We start from the raw sequence: 15,446 nt of genomic DNA, 5'->3' as shown, positions 1-15,446 counted from the left end.
TAATTCATTGATAAAATGGATAAACATTTTGCATAACTTCACATTGAGATTTTCATAACAATGAATAAACAAAGCATACTGTATAATGATATGATATTCAATTATAAACAGATATAAGAAGAAATAGACAAAATTAAGAAAAAATAGGATGAAAAATAAGATGAATTCAAAGAAAAATCCCGTTCATAATTCTTTGAAGAATGAACTGCAAGCTTTCGGTCTGCTTGGATATAAAGACATATAATGTCATAGTCACTATGGTAACACTACAACTTATTGATAAATTGAAATCACAAAAGTTCTCAATACAGTTGGATGAATCTACCATAGGGGACAGTGAAGCTCTGTTATTGGCATAAATGAGGTATATTGATCAGGAAGAGTTTCAATAAGAGCTGTTGTTTTGTGAATCATTAGAAACAACCACTACTACAGTTGATATCTATAGCAAGCACAAAAATTATTTGGAAAATACCAAAAGAAAACATTGTATCTTGTGCTACAGAAGGTGCACCTGCTATGATAGGTAAAATAAACAGAATGTTTAAAATTAATGAACGATGAAAATCCAAACATGTTGGTTGTGTATTGTGTTACCAACCAAGAAAACTTAGTTGCCAAGAAAGATTCCCTTGTTCTACATGAGATACTGCATTCTGTGATCAAGTGTATCAATACAATCAAAGCTAATGCCAAATGGGAACATCTTTTTTTTTAAGCAGTTTTGTAAAGATAAAAATGCAGAACATGTGATATTATTGCTTCACACTGAGGTAAGGTGGTTGTCAAAGGGAAACTGCTTCAAAAGGTTTATGGAACTGTTTGATCTCCTCAGCAAGTTTTTGAACGACAAACCTGAAATGAAGTTTTTGCTAACAACAGATGGCAAAGCTTATATGAGTTACTTGACAGACATTTTTGAGAAACTAAGTACATTGAACAAGCAACTCCAAGTAGCAAATATGATGCTCTTGATGCAAAAACAAAGTATTTGGATTCATGACATTTATAGAATTATGCCAAAGGGATAGTTCTGCAAGAAATTTCTATCAATTCTATTGGTTGAGTAAGTGTGAGGCAACTAATGCTGCAACAAATGTCATTGTTGACCATTTGAAAATGTTGGTTATCAACTTCAGTGATTTAAAGGCAATGGATTTTCCATCTTGGTTAACTCAGCCATTGCTGGTGGACTTATCCGAAGTTCCAGGGTAATATCAAGAGGAGTTATCTGAGTTGCAACATGATGAATCTGTGAAAACTCTGTTCAAAGTGAAAGGAGCCATGATATTTCTGTCTAATGAGATTAAAAAGAAATGCCCAAAATTGATTACTTTTGCAAGGGAACTATTGATACATTTTATATCATCTTATTTAGTAGAATGTGGCTTCTTCATTGCTGTTAGTAATTTGCTACTGTGATGCAATGGGCTAATTAAATATATACTTATAAAAGGGATTAGAATTGGGTTAGCTGTTATGTTGCATGCATTTTTACAGCTAGAACAATGCCTTGCAAAGTTCTGAGGGCAGGTGTAAACAGAAGGTTCTAGGCTTTAGCATCATTTGCAAGCACATCCCAGAAATTGAAACATTTGGAGAGAGTTGTTTTTTGTAAAGTCTGGAAATTGCAACATTTACAAACTGAAACGAAAAAAAACAGTCTCTGCAACATCAGGAGGGGAGGGACAACGAATAAGAGTGAAGGCAGTTAGCAGGAAGCCCCTTTCACGCTTGCATCCCAGTAAATCGGCCGTTCAGTGTCCTGGGATAGGAATGTGGATTTGGCCTTTCACACTAGACCACCCCTAACCAGGACACTGAACGCTTTCACACTTGCAAGGGTTTATCCCCTGTGTTTGGTCTGTTCTACCTTTAATAGAAAGTGCCTGCAATGCAATTGTCCATTTCACACTTGCCTGATCTCAACGCCAGCATCTGCCACTTTAAAGACCAATTGGCGTTAAATTCTTGGGATCACTGGCAGGTGCAAAAGGGGCTTGAGAGAAGGCTGGACAGAAGAGGAGTCTGCTGAAAAGGCTCCTTTTTTTTTCCAAGACTGGGCAGAGTTCTTGTATGGTAGCCTGAATGTACTCTCTGTGGAAAACGGGAGTGGCAGCTTGTCTTCCTGGTGTGGTTAAGAGGAGAAGAACTCTTTGAGAAGAACCTGGAAAGAAGTCAAGTTTCTTCTGGAAGACACTCCTGTTTGGGGTGTCCAATAAGCAACAACCATCTCTCTGTAACGCTCCACAACTTTCCTGCCTAGTAATTCTAAGTAACACACTGAAGTTTGCTTGAATGTAATGATTGAATCTGTGCACAGGATTGAAGATTACTGGAAAATGTAGCCTTGTAAATATGGGCAGTGGAAGATTGGCCAGTAAAAAGGACTTTCTTGAAAACACATTACACACACTTGTGCTTTGATTAGGTTGGGGGGAGGGATTGTGTAACTAACTTAGTGTTGATAAGTTAAGTGTTGATCTTGTTCTATACTCAGAGAATTAAACTAATTTTGTTTAAGGAACCATTGTTTTGGTGTATTTATATTGCTGCTGGTATTTGGGGTATACTGAATTCGTAACACTACAATCTAAGAGAAATTGACTGGAAATTATCTAACATGGAGATTTAAGGTTGAAACTAACAAAATTAGTCCCTCAAATAAAAAAAATCTGCAGTCATTGTCAAGGCCAAGGTTCCCACTGAAGTGATAACAATTGTTGAATGTGTGTTTGAGATGGTTGGCATATTGAAGTAGTAGTTGAATACGAAATATGTATTCCAGTGTATTCCAGACCTTAAATGCATAGAAATACACTTGGAGTAAATTATTGTAATGGAGGATTAAAACCATGTACCCAGATGCTTTTTTGCTTATGTGGAACTGACGACACTGGGTCCACACGCAGGTCACCTTACTTTCAGAACTAGCAGATGTAATTAAACTCAGCCATGGGGACTTATCTGAAGATACACTTTGAAATGGAATTCCACTGTGAGGCCCAGGGAAAGCAGTTGTCAAATGCAACACTCTGAAATTGACGAATTGGTCACAACCTGTCTTGCTCGAGAAGTTTTAATAAGTCTTTGTATCTACGAGATAAACCAGGAAATCATAACATCCTGGTTCCATAATAATTAATCTTCTAAATTGTAGAATGTAATGTTCAGTTTTGATTTTGACTGACAAATATTAGAAGGAGTAGGCGCATGATTAATTGTTTTTGGGGTATATAAGCCTGTGGTCCTGCTGCTGAAGTTTAGACTCTCCGAGGGGTGGGAACACCCCTTGTCAAGAAGGAAGAACAGCCAGAGTCCGAGCAACGTCCCGGTCGGGGGAGGTGGAGAAGCTGCTACCAGCGCCCTGACAACCTACTACAAGTGTGCAGTCGTTGCCTCGCTTCGGCAGTTGGGACCAGTCCAAGCGTTGATAAGTATAGTTGGGAAGGGCTTGCATATTGTAGTGTGAAATCAGCTTTTGAATTAGTAATAAACATTTGTATAAACTGAACTGCTCTCGGTGTGTGTGTCTATTTTCTTTCGGTAGCTCAAACACTGTGACCAATCTAAAATGAACAAAATGAGAGGTATAAGTTTACCCAAGACAATTATTTAATTAAAACTTCTTTTGAGTATATAACTTTTTTCCACTAATGGTGGAGAGTATGTTTTATTGAAAAATTAAAGTGGGACCTAAGGCAAAAAAGGTTGAGAACCACTGGGCTAGAACAGTGGTTCTCAACCTTCCCTTCCCACACAAATACCACCTTAAGCAATCCCTTACTAATCACAGAGCACTTATGGCATAGGGATTACTTAAGATGGAATGTGAGTTTGGGGGGGTGAGAGTTTGAAAACCACTTGTAAATATATGGAGAATATGAAGTAGAATTAATGCAGAATTAATGAAACTGGATGGTTAGTGGCAGGTGCGGATTAGATGAGGAAAAGGGCATCATTCCATGCTCTGATATTTTTGTGTTAAACATAAAGACACAGAAGTGCTTGAGGAACTCAGCAGGTCTCAGCACTCATATATAACCAATGTTTCAGGCCTGAGCCCTTTGTCAAGGGATAATCAGAAAACAGGCAGGTGTCTGAATAAGAAGGCTGGGGAGGAGAGAAGAAAGGGCTGGAGAGGAGCACAAGCCAACAGGAAAAGGGTGATAATTGGACATAGAAAGGAGATGAAATGTGAGAATTGATTAGATGAGGGGGTGGTTCTGTGAATGCAGATCTGGGGGAAAGGAGACAAAGTGAAAGGGGTGGGGGAGAGTAAGACCCAGGGATAGGGAAAGAAAGACGTGGGGAGGGGTTGGCAAATAGAAGCCGCTTTCAGGTGGACAGAATACCCCAACATAAAGCCGCCTAAAATACACGAATGAGGCTGTTGGGAGGCCACCTGAAAGTGGAAAACCCTGACCCGAGGGGTATTTACCCAACCCTCCTTGGGTAGGTGTATTCTCCGCTTCCAAGTGCTCCCCTAGGCACCTGAAAGCAGACTGGACTACAGCCACAGTCGACAGGAGCCGGCATTTGCTCCATGGCGCCTCTCTCCACTGCGGGCCTTTCAGATGCCAGAACAATGCCTTCAGCGCTGCCACCTGAATGTAGCTTCACACACACCCGCAGCCGGCCTGGAGCCGCATTCTCCCAGCTATTCTAAATGAAAGCGGCTAGAGACTGGAGGTCATGTTAATGCTGTTTGAGGGTGCCTAGATGGAATATTAGGATGTTAGATGTTCCTCCAATTTGTGGGTGGTCTCAGTCTGGCACTGCAGAGACCATGGACTGACATGTCGGCATGGGAATGGGGTGGGGAAATCCCTGATGTTGCAGTGGACAAAGGCAAAGTGCTTAATGAGGCAATTTCCCAGTCTGCACTCAGTCTTACCGATCTAGAGGAGACGACAGCGGGAGTACTGGGTGCAGTGAATAACAGATTTACAAGTGTCGCTTCACTTTGAAGGTTTATTTGGAGCCCTGAATGGTGGTGAGGGAGGAGGTGTCAGCATAAGTGTTGCATTTCTTGAAATCTCAGGAGTTGGTCCCAAGGGGGTGAATAGTGGGAAAGAAGGGAGGTGTGGATGAGGAATCATGGAGGGAATAGTCTCTGTGGAAGATGAAGAGGGGAAGATGTGTCTGGTTGTGGGTTCACATAGTAGGTGGCATAAATGGCAGAGGAGGTTATGTTGGGTGCAGAGGCTGGTGCGGTGGTAGGTGAGGACCAGGGGAAATCTGACAAGCGGGAGGGTGCAAGGGCAGATGTGCAAGTAATGGGGGATATGTGGTTGAGGGCCAAGTTAATGGTAGAAGAAGGAAAGTTTGTTTTTTTGAAGGAGGACATCTTGGATGATCTTGCAAGGAAGGATTCATCCTGGGAACAGATACAATGGAGAGGGAGGAATGGCAAGGAAGGAATGGAATCCTTGACACGGTGACGGAGTGAAAATGTGTGATTGAGGTAGCTGTGGGAGTTGATAAGTTTGTAGAAAATGAAGCAATCTCTCAAAAGTACACCTTGGTTTTAAAGCATTTTGAAGTGTCCTGTGAAAGACAGTACAAAAATTTATCTTTTTCTTCATAGCACTAAGTATTAGTTCTTCCTGCTATTCCACACCGGCCTCTTTACTCCACATAAAATCTTAAGGGATTGCATTCAGGTTTATGATAGGGTGGATGTGAATGGAGCAGCTGACCTTTCCTTTCTACTTTTAATGTTCATGTTAAAAAGATGAACACAAGAATGTCAGATGCTAAATCTTGAGTGAACAAAGAAAAGCTGGAGGAACTCAACAGCTCAGACAGCATTCATTGGAGAGAAATGGTCAATCAATGTTTCATGTTAGGCCCCTATGTAGAAACTAAAGGAATAAGGAGAGATAGCCATCATGAAGGAGGGGTGGGGAGAGAAATTGGGCAAAGGAGCCATTATATTGTCATGGTAGTAACATCAGATGTCAAGACCAGCCACATTTTCCCTTTCTGCTTTTCACAGGGATCATTCTCTCTGTGACTCCTGGAACTTGCTCCTTTTCACACCCATCCTTCTACTCCCTTCAGCAATTCCTTCCTCAACTGAAGAAGGTGTCCCACATGTCCATACATCTCCTGACTTACCTCTATCCAGGGCCAGGAACAGACTTTCCAGATGAGGCAAAGTTTCACATGCACCTTGTCCAGTCTAATCAAATGCTCTTGGTGGATTTGGTATCCTTAATTCAGCTATCTTTACACTGATGAGACCATATGCACATTGGCCATCTGCTTCATTGAGCATTGGCTGCTCTCTGTTGCTGGATGCCATCTGGAACTCATAATTACTAACCACTTAAATTCCCTGCATCATTCCCACACAGCTATGTCATTGACCTCATTCATTCTTCAGTTTATGAACTGAATGTCTTGTATTCCTCTTGGATAGTTTAGAAAACAAAGGCATGAGTATTTATCTCCATCCAATCCATTCCCACTGTTTCCAACTTTTTATCTGCTCCTGTTCTATTTTTGAGACCCTGCATCCCAGTGGTCTCTCCCTCTACTTGTATTTCCATCTCTACCTCCTTCATTTATCCTGTATCCTATCTCCACTTAGCCTCCCCATACCTTTCCCATCCCTTCTCTTTTATGTTTGCTGCCTGTCCTTCTCAGTTTAGAGTTGACATAAATCCCAATTTGAAATGTTGAATGACTATTTCTCTCAATGGATGCTGGCCTGGCCTGCTGAGTCCTTATTTTTCTTTAATGTTCAATCTTTTTGAGTACTGGGTAATCAATGAATGGTGAACTTCTGAGATGGTGGTAGTTGATGGGCACTTAATATTCTTGCAGCACAATGCCTGGAATGAACATTCAGGATTCCAGGGCCACAGTTTCATTCTGAAATCTATGATGCATCAAACAATATAATTACTTTTATATTTCTACTAATAGCTGCAATAAAAGGCAAAGGGTGAACAAAATATTGATTTGAATATAAGTGTGTTTCATAGAGTTATTATCTCGAAACACAGGCTCCAGCCAGTATTCATAAACAGCTCAGCCTACAGCTTTATCATTTGTGGTGTTATTTGATCTTGCTGAGTTGAGTTACTTCCTGGTAAACAATTTGCACAGCTAAAAACAAACAATGCTTAGCTGTTCATCTAATCAACTTAATGCTGATATTTCCTTGGCTACATAATCTGTGAAGGTACTCCTTTCTCTTCCAAATCACTGTCATGCTTAGGATCTAACCACCTTGGACATTGACCAAATCTGCTTTTGGCTCAACTCAGCAGCTATAGAAATACCCACCCATGGTTTTGTGGCATCTATCAGCAGCTATTCCTGTGCAATCAGAGTCAACCTCTCTTCTACATTAAATAAACTTGAACATCATGAAAATTCTGTTTGCTGCATCCTAACTTGTACTGGTTTCCATTTATGTTTACTGACCTGTGTTTGTTCTCAATTGAAAAACATCATTTTAAAATTGTCTGATTACGATCGCAGCTCTGACAGTTACTTGTGTGCAATCTGAATGCTGTATTTCCCCTGTTTAATAGTGATTAGAATTCTAAAATACTTCTTAAACCACTTTAGGACATCCTGGAAAAACATTTTCTGCAAATCTGATATTTTTGTTCCAATTAAATAATTCTGGTTGTTTGAAGTGAATTGGTTGAACTTTTATTAATTAATAATCTTCAATTGTGAACACAAGACTGCGTGGTTGGAATGTGCATGTTTCACATTTTTGTTTTAACTGGAAAAAACCCTAATCAGAAGACAAGTGATACTTGCCGCTTGGCTTACTTTGGTACGAATGAGTTTAAAGTTGTTATTGCGATGAAATAATGCCTGAAGCTTGCCAATTGTAGTGTCACAATGTCATGGGTGTGGGAGCAGTTACAAGAGCTGTAACTTTCCACTGTTTGCTTCTCTTCCATATGTTTCAATCAGTTAAAAGAACACTGTCACAACAATTCCAAATACACAAATAATTCCTGAAAGTACGGTCATTTATTCCTTGAGCTTTTAAAATTTACACCCCTTCCCGTCTCCAAGAAAAGTGATTCCTTTGAACATATGGTGAATGAAATGTCTTTGGTTACTTTTTTTTGTAATATTTTATTTATCATTTTAAATATATCAACAATCAATAATCATACCAAATACAAAACATCAAGAGAACCCCCTCCCTCCTCCCCTCTATATGTTCTATTAAACAGAGAAAGATCGAAGAAAAAGAAACAAACAAAGAAAAGCATCCCATTGTCAGTGCATGGAGACACGATAATACCACAGTGTTAAAATCTTTACAGTGGTCTACTGGCTAGCCAGTAGCGATCAAAAACCTATATTGGTGCCAATGAGGTACATATATGCTCTAAATAAGGCTGCCAGATTTTTAGGAACATGTTATATCCCTTCCTGAGATTGTATGTGACCTTTTCAAGTGGGATGCAGCTATTCATCTCCAAAGACCACCAATCCATGAGTAGATGGGAGTCAGACTTCCAAGTTACTGCTATGCACTTCTTGGCCACACATAAGGAAATTTCTGTGAAATTAATCTGTGAATTAGTTAGTGATCTGCCAACTGCAGTAAAGTTCCCCAGAAGACAAAGCTCTGGGTCTACTGGAAAGGTGACTTCCTTAATCTTGGTTGTCTTTGGTTACTTTGGTTGTCTTTGGTTACTTCTACTCAAATGGAGCAAGAGCAATACTAGCTGATCATATGCGTCTCTCTCTTTTTGGTTTCACTAAACTTAAATTGGGGGCTTAATGGAATCAACAGTAGCACTCTCTTGTACAATTAACATGAGAGACCAAAAAAAATTATTTATCCCTGAGCATATTGTTATTCTCTTCTTTATTAATTTAATATTTCTGTCTTTCAGAATAGAGGTATAGAGGATTGACCAATTTTATTTTATACCTTGCATCTACTCTCAATTCATGTATATGTATCAAAATGTAGAGCATAACTACAGTTACTCCCCCTCAAAAGTATACCGGACAAGTTTGAAGGTATTAGGATTATTTTTCTTAGGTTTCAAGTCTGAGGTTCCAAACAGTGAAAACTTTATTACAAAAGCAAGACATTGCAAATGATAGAAATTTGCAACATAAATGTAAAATGTTAGAAATGGCAGGTCAGGCAACATTTGTGGGGAAATAAATATACTTAATGTTTCAGGTTGATGATCTTTCATCAGAACTGGGAAAGGTAGAGAGAAACAGTTTTAATATGCAATGGAAATATGAAAGGAAGCAGAAGGAAACAAAAGAGAAAGTTTGGAAGACAGAAGAGATTAAGTCATGCAACGTTTACAATACAAGGTGAATTATGGTCATATAAGGATAGGTTAAGTAACAAAAGACAGGAGGTAATGTAAATGGTCAATAAGAAACCATTCAGTAAAATTACAAAACTATGAATATTGAAATGCAAATTCTGAAGAATTGAAATTGTTACACTCATTGCCTTGGTCTTCTACTAACTTTCCAGTTTTTATCTATTTGGCTGGTTGGAAACTTGGGAATCCTGAACACAGGCAGAGGTCCAACCTTCCCTGCTGATTAAAATGTTGATCCTGGGAACAACTGTACTGTGCTGTTGACCTACTCAGATTTCCCACCATTTAGGTCAGAGAATCTGCCTGTTGATATTTCTATTGATGTTAATGGGAAGAGATCATTCTGGGATAAATGGCAATCACAAGTTAATTTATTTAATTTGGTTGATTTATATTGTTTTTGTGTTGGTGTATTTTATTATTTTTATTTTAATAATACTTTTTTAAACAGCTCAAATGATTTTGACTGTGAATTATAAAAATGTTCATAATATTTTTTAACTGACAGCCTTGACAGATGGTGGGCTTGAGGTGGACCCTTGTCAGCTGTCATGACAGTCTAGAGGGCAGAATCTGTCAATTGAACATACTGGATTTGGTCTCTCCAATTAGCTGATAGCATACTTTCCAGTGAAGTCTGTGCCTGGGGACCCCCCTGCCAAGGAAGAGCCTACTCCAAGGACAGGAAATTGGTGAGTTCAGGCTGCTTGGTGTTCAGTGAAAAATACCCTCATGGCATGCTGAATCTATCATGTGCCCAGTTGAAAGATGTGGTGCAATTCCTTGAGCTAACATTGATCTTAACTTTAGGCCCTGAGAATAACAAAGAGAGAGGCTGGAGAGAACTGAAGTATTGAAGATTAAAATTCAGGCTCACAAAAGGATGTCTCAATGTATTAACTCAGAGTACCACTTAATCCTTCATTTTTTTTCTGATTGTGGATTTAATTTTAGGCTTATTTCCTCAGTAATATCCAAGACATTGCCCTCTTCCGATTTCTGTATTCTTCGATCATTTTTGTTGCTTCAAAATTGTTTTTTGCCCCCCCCCCCCCTAATTCTGTCCTTTTAATCACAGGTAAACAGCTGCTTGTTGCAATTGATCTTATATTTTGGTAAGTCTCTGAGATAGTGTAAGAAAGTTCAATTGTGGCAGAAGATATGGCATGATTCAATTGCACAATGAAAGGTTTGATGGCCTATTACTGCTGCCATTTATTAAAGTTATTAATTAGTAGTATTCAACTCCTTTATGAATGCTATTTGTTTTATTTTTAAGTTGAATTACATTGATCTTAGCTTGTACTACTAAATACTACTAAATTTAAAGGATTTCCTTCTCAAAAAAAAGATATTTATTGGTGAGTTAAAATTTTGCCAATGGTGAAATTATAAAAATATCCACAATACTTTATTTGTTATTTACTTTATACTGATAAAAAAATTTACAGAAATGATTAATATTCTGAATAAATATCTCACCATATTATGCACATTCACTCAAAGTAAGATATTCTTTTTGAGTCAAGATCATCTCAGTAATTAGGGATATAACATCACTAATGATCCTTAAAAATATAATTACTTAACATGTCTAGTCTTAATTTTAGAAAATGAAATTAGTGTAGTCCAGTCTTGTGAAAACTTTCTTTCAGTGATTGTGGTGACACATGATAATGATTTTCACATGTATTTAAGTGTGTGCTGTGGATATTGTCAATCAGTTTGCATGTATAGAGTTCAAAAAATATACCATGGCAAGTTGTAGTCCAAGTGTCTTCCCTCGAATGATACTGGTCTGGTGACATAATGATTTCTGCTTCTCATTTTGGTTTGTTCACAGTAGAGTGCTGAGATAACTTTTCCTGAGCTGAATCCTCCCTGGTCAGTGTGCCCAACCCTGTTGGTTTCCTGTGTTCCTTGATACTGTCATTGAAACAGATATGGATTGGGCAATCTTTACTTTTTCACTGTTATCTATGCACATGATGATATGGCCTACCAAGGTCATTTGCCTCTGAATCTGCATGAATTCCTGGTATGGCACGGCTGCCAGTCTGAAAAAACTATAATTTTGTCAGGCCATTCCATTACCATTACACTGTGAAAATTGCATTGTTGTAAGACATTACATTTTTGACATTGTGACAATAAAGTGAGCAGGTACTAACATATGAGTGCATAAGCATAGAGCAGTTTAAACTTTGCTTTTTGTAGACATTGACCCTCCCCATTCTTGTTTCATTCATAGGCTTTTATTTTGGTTGATTAACTAAAGCTGTGAGAGTTGACTTTATAAAATGTAAATGTTTACCTCTTAGTATGTTACAGAAAAAACTGTATACTTACCTGAGTTTAGGAATGATGCACCTTATCCAAATATTATGTGTTAATATTTTCAAGGAACAAAATCTAACATTTTCTTATTGACAGTTTTTAGTCTTTTTTCCTTTCCTACATTACTTTGACATTTCTTTTTCAAAGAATTTCCACAGGTGCTTCTGTCTTGTTCTCAACTGTCCTCAAATCTCATTTGGGTTTCTCTATGATTAATGATTAACAAACCTTCTCTACTTGATTTTGACCTCTCATGTTTAATTAGTTTACATGCATTTTCCATGAATGGTTATAAGATGTTAACCAATAAGAACCATCCCCTCTACTCTTACCCCACAATCCTATTCACTCTTTCATCCCTCTCTTGTTTCCTCATAACTTTTTGAGGGGTTTATCCTGCATATATTCTTTAAAGGGTTTCTGTAAACAACAGTCTCATTGTTTTTAAAATAAAATGATTTCCAACTTAATAGATTGTAATTTCTCTTTGTCTATTTATTATCATGCTCTTTATGAACTCAGCTCCTATCAACGTGCTTTATAGCCATGAATTAATGTTGAAGGGGCCACCACCTCCCACTCGCTTCTGCCCGGATCGAGGCCACCGCTGCCTACTCTCTGCCCAGACCAGGGCTGGGGCCGCCGCTGCCTTCCCTGTGCCCGGACCGGGGCCGCCGCTGCCTTCCCTCTGCCTGGACTGGGGCCTCCCCTGCTTCGCTCTACCGAGGCCGGGGCCGCCGCCTCCCCCTCGCTTTTGCCCGGATCGGGGCCGCCGCCGCCTACCTTCTGCTCAGACTGGGGCCAGGGCCACCGCCGTCTACCCTCTGCCCGGACCGGGGCCGGGGCCGCCGCTCAATGAGGCAGCATAGCTACCATTGACAGGTTGGATTGCGACCAGGTATGGTCCGACCTAGGAGGGGAGACAGGCCCCTCCAGCCCGGGTAAGAAACCTGCATAGGAGAAGGCCACTCCGATATAAAACCTACGACCCGAGGACCTCGCTGCCACGTCCCAGCTTGCTTGGCCACGGCACACGAACCATGGGTGTAAAGGGTGGGGCCAGTACTGCGCACACTGCACTCCACCTAAAAGCTCCTTTGCGCAGGCCCGAGGACATGTCCACGTCCTCCCCCTCCACGTCCTCCCCCTCAAACGATGCTCACAAACTCAAGCTAGCATGCTGGAACATCAGAACCATGCTAGACAAGGCTGACAGCCACCGACCTGAATGTCAGTCTGCCCTCATCGCACATGAACTCCTCAGACTTGACATCGCTCTCAGTGTAGTCCGCCTTGCAAATGTAGGCAGCCTCCAATGTAGGTGGCGCGGGCTACACACTCTACTGGTCTGGCAAGCCTATGGATGAACGACGCCTATCTGGTGTAGGCTTCATGAACAAGAACTCCTTTGCCTCCAAAATCGAAAACCTCCCGACAGGCCACCCGGAACAGATCATGTCCATGCGACTCCCCCTTCAAAACAAGCGTCGCATCACCCTCATCAGTGTCTATGCTCCAACCCTCCAGGCGGAACCAACATAAAAGGACAACTTCTACACTGATCTGCGCAACCTCATTCAACACACCCCTACAGCTGACAAGGTTGTCATCCTTGGCGATTTCAACGCTCGCGTCGGCAAAGACTCAGAAACCTGGCCAGGAATATGGGCAAGCATGGTGTTGGCAAGTGCAACGACAACGCTTGTCCCCTGAAACCCTCTGGGATCAGCTGAAGACTGCCATACTGCAATACACTGAAAAGTTACTGGGCTTCTCCTCCAGGAAAAACAAGGACTGATTCGACAAAAACAACCAGGAAATCCAGGAGCTGCTGGCAAAGAAGCGAGATGCCCACCAGGCACACCTTGCAAAGCCGTCCTGGCCAGAGAAGAAACGAGCCTTCCGTCGTGCATGCAGCCATCTTCAGCGCAAACTCCGGGAGATCCAAAATGAGTGGTGGACTAGCCTCGCCAAACAAACCCAGCTCAGCGCGGACATTGGCGACTTTGTTTTTACGAGGCTCTAAACGCTGTGTACGGACCCTCATCCAAGTCCAAAGCCCACTGCGCAGCTCAGACGGCAAAGTCCTCCTCAGCGACAAGATCTCCATCCTCAACCAATGATCAGAACACTTCCAATCTCTTTTCAGTGCCAACCACTCAGTCCAAGAATACGCCCTGCTCCAGCTCCCTCATCAGCCCTTAAGGCTAGAGCTGGATGAGGTCCTCACCCGGAAAGAGACATATAAGGCAATTGAACAACTGAAAAGTGGCGAAGCAGCAGGTATGGATGGAATCCCCCCAGAGGTCTGGAAGGCTGGCGGCAAAACTCTGCATGCCAAACTGCATGAGTTTTTCAAGCTCTGCTGGGACCAAGGAAAGCTGCCTTAGGACCTTCGTGATGCCATCATCGTCACCCTGTACAAAAACAAAGGCGAGAAATCAGACTGCTCAAACTACAGGGGAATCACGCTGCTCTCCATTGCAGGCAAAATCTTCGCTAGGATTCTCCTAAATAGAATAATACATAGTGTCGCCGAGAATGTTCTCTCAGAATCACAGTGCGGCTTTTGCGCAAACAGAGGAACTACTGACATGGTCTTTGCCCTCAGACAGCTCCAAGAAAAGTGCAGAGAACAAAACAAAGGACTCTACATCACCTTTGTTGACCTCGCCAAAGCCTTTGACACCGTGAGTAGGAAAGGGCTTTGGCAAATACTAGAGCGCCTCGGATGGCCCCAAAGTTCCTCAACATTGTTATCCAACTGCACGAAAACCAACAAGGTCGGGTCAGATACAGCAATGAGCTCTCTGTATCCTTCTCCAATAACAATGGCGTGAAGCAAGGCTGCGTTCTCGCACCAACCCTCTTTTCAATCTTCTTCAGCATGATGCTGAAACAAGCCATGAAAGACTTCAACAATGAAGACGCTGTTTACATCCGGTACCACATGGATGGCAGTCTCTTCAATCTGAGGCGCCTGCAAGCTCACACCAAGACACAAGAGCAACTCGTCCATGAACTACTCTTTGCAGACGATGCCGCTTTAGTTGCCCATTCAGAGCCAGCTCTTCAGCGCTTGACGTCCTGTTTTGCGGAAACTGCCAAAATGTTTGGCCTGGAAGTCAGCCTGAAGAAAACTGAGGTCCTCCTTCAGCCAGCTCCCCACCATGACTACCAGCCCCCCCCACATCTCCATCGGGCACACAAAACTCAAAACGGTCAACCAGTTTACCTATCTCGGCTGCACCATTTCATTGGATGCAAGGATCGACAACGAGATAGACAACAGACTCGCCAAGGCAAATAGCACCTTTGGAAGACTACACAAAAGAGTCTGGAAAAACAACCAACTGAAAAACCTCACAAAGATTAGTGTATACAGAGCCGTTGTCATATCCACACTCCTGTTCGGCTCCGAATCATGGGTCCTCTACCGGCATCACCTACGGCTCCTAGAACGCTTCCATCAGTGTTGTCTCCGTTCCATCCTCAACATTCATTGGAGCGACTTCATCACCAACATCGAAGTACTCGAGATGGCAGAGGCTGACAGCATCGAATCGACGCTGCTGAAGATCCAACTGCGCTGGGTAGGTCACGTCTCCAGAATGGAGGACCATCACCTTCCCAAGATTGTGTTATATGGCGAGTTCTCCACTGGCCACCGAGACAGAGGTGCACCAAAGAAGAGGTACAAGGACTGCCTAAAGAAATCCCTTGGTGCCTGCCACATTGACCACCGCCAGTGGGCTGATATCG

The 15,446-nt window shown here is 41.5% G+C and overlaps 1 long non-coding RNA gene across 1 annotated transcript in view; it reads right to left on the bottom strand.

Annotated features, from left to right (window-relative positions):
* The window catches only part of LOC138749707 (uncharacterized), a 54,864-nt gene extending 43,001 nt beyond the window's left edge, over positions 1–11,863 (bottom strand). Inside the window, exon 1 of the long non-coding RNA XR_011348838.1 lies at positions 11,697–11,863. This is a non-coding gene — a long non-coding RNA (uncharacterized lncRNA). The remainder of the gene's footprint in view (positions 1–11,696) is intronic.
* Between the last annotated feature and the right edge of the window lie 3,583 nt (positions 11,864–15,446).

This window comes from Narcine bancroftii, chromosome 1, assembly GCF_036971445.1.
Source record: "Narcine bancroftii isolate sNarBan1 chromosome 1, sNarBan1.hap1, whole genome shotgun sequence".
Lineage (NCBI taxonomy): Eukaryota > Metazoa > Chordata > Chondrichthyes > Torpediniformes > Narcinidae > Narcine > Narcine bancroftii.
This window is presented reverse-complemented; position numbering and strand designations above follow the sequence as displayed.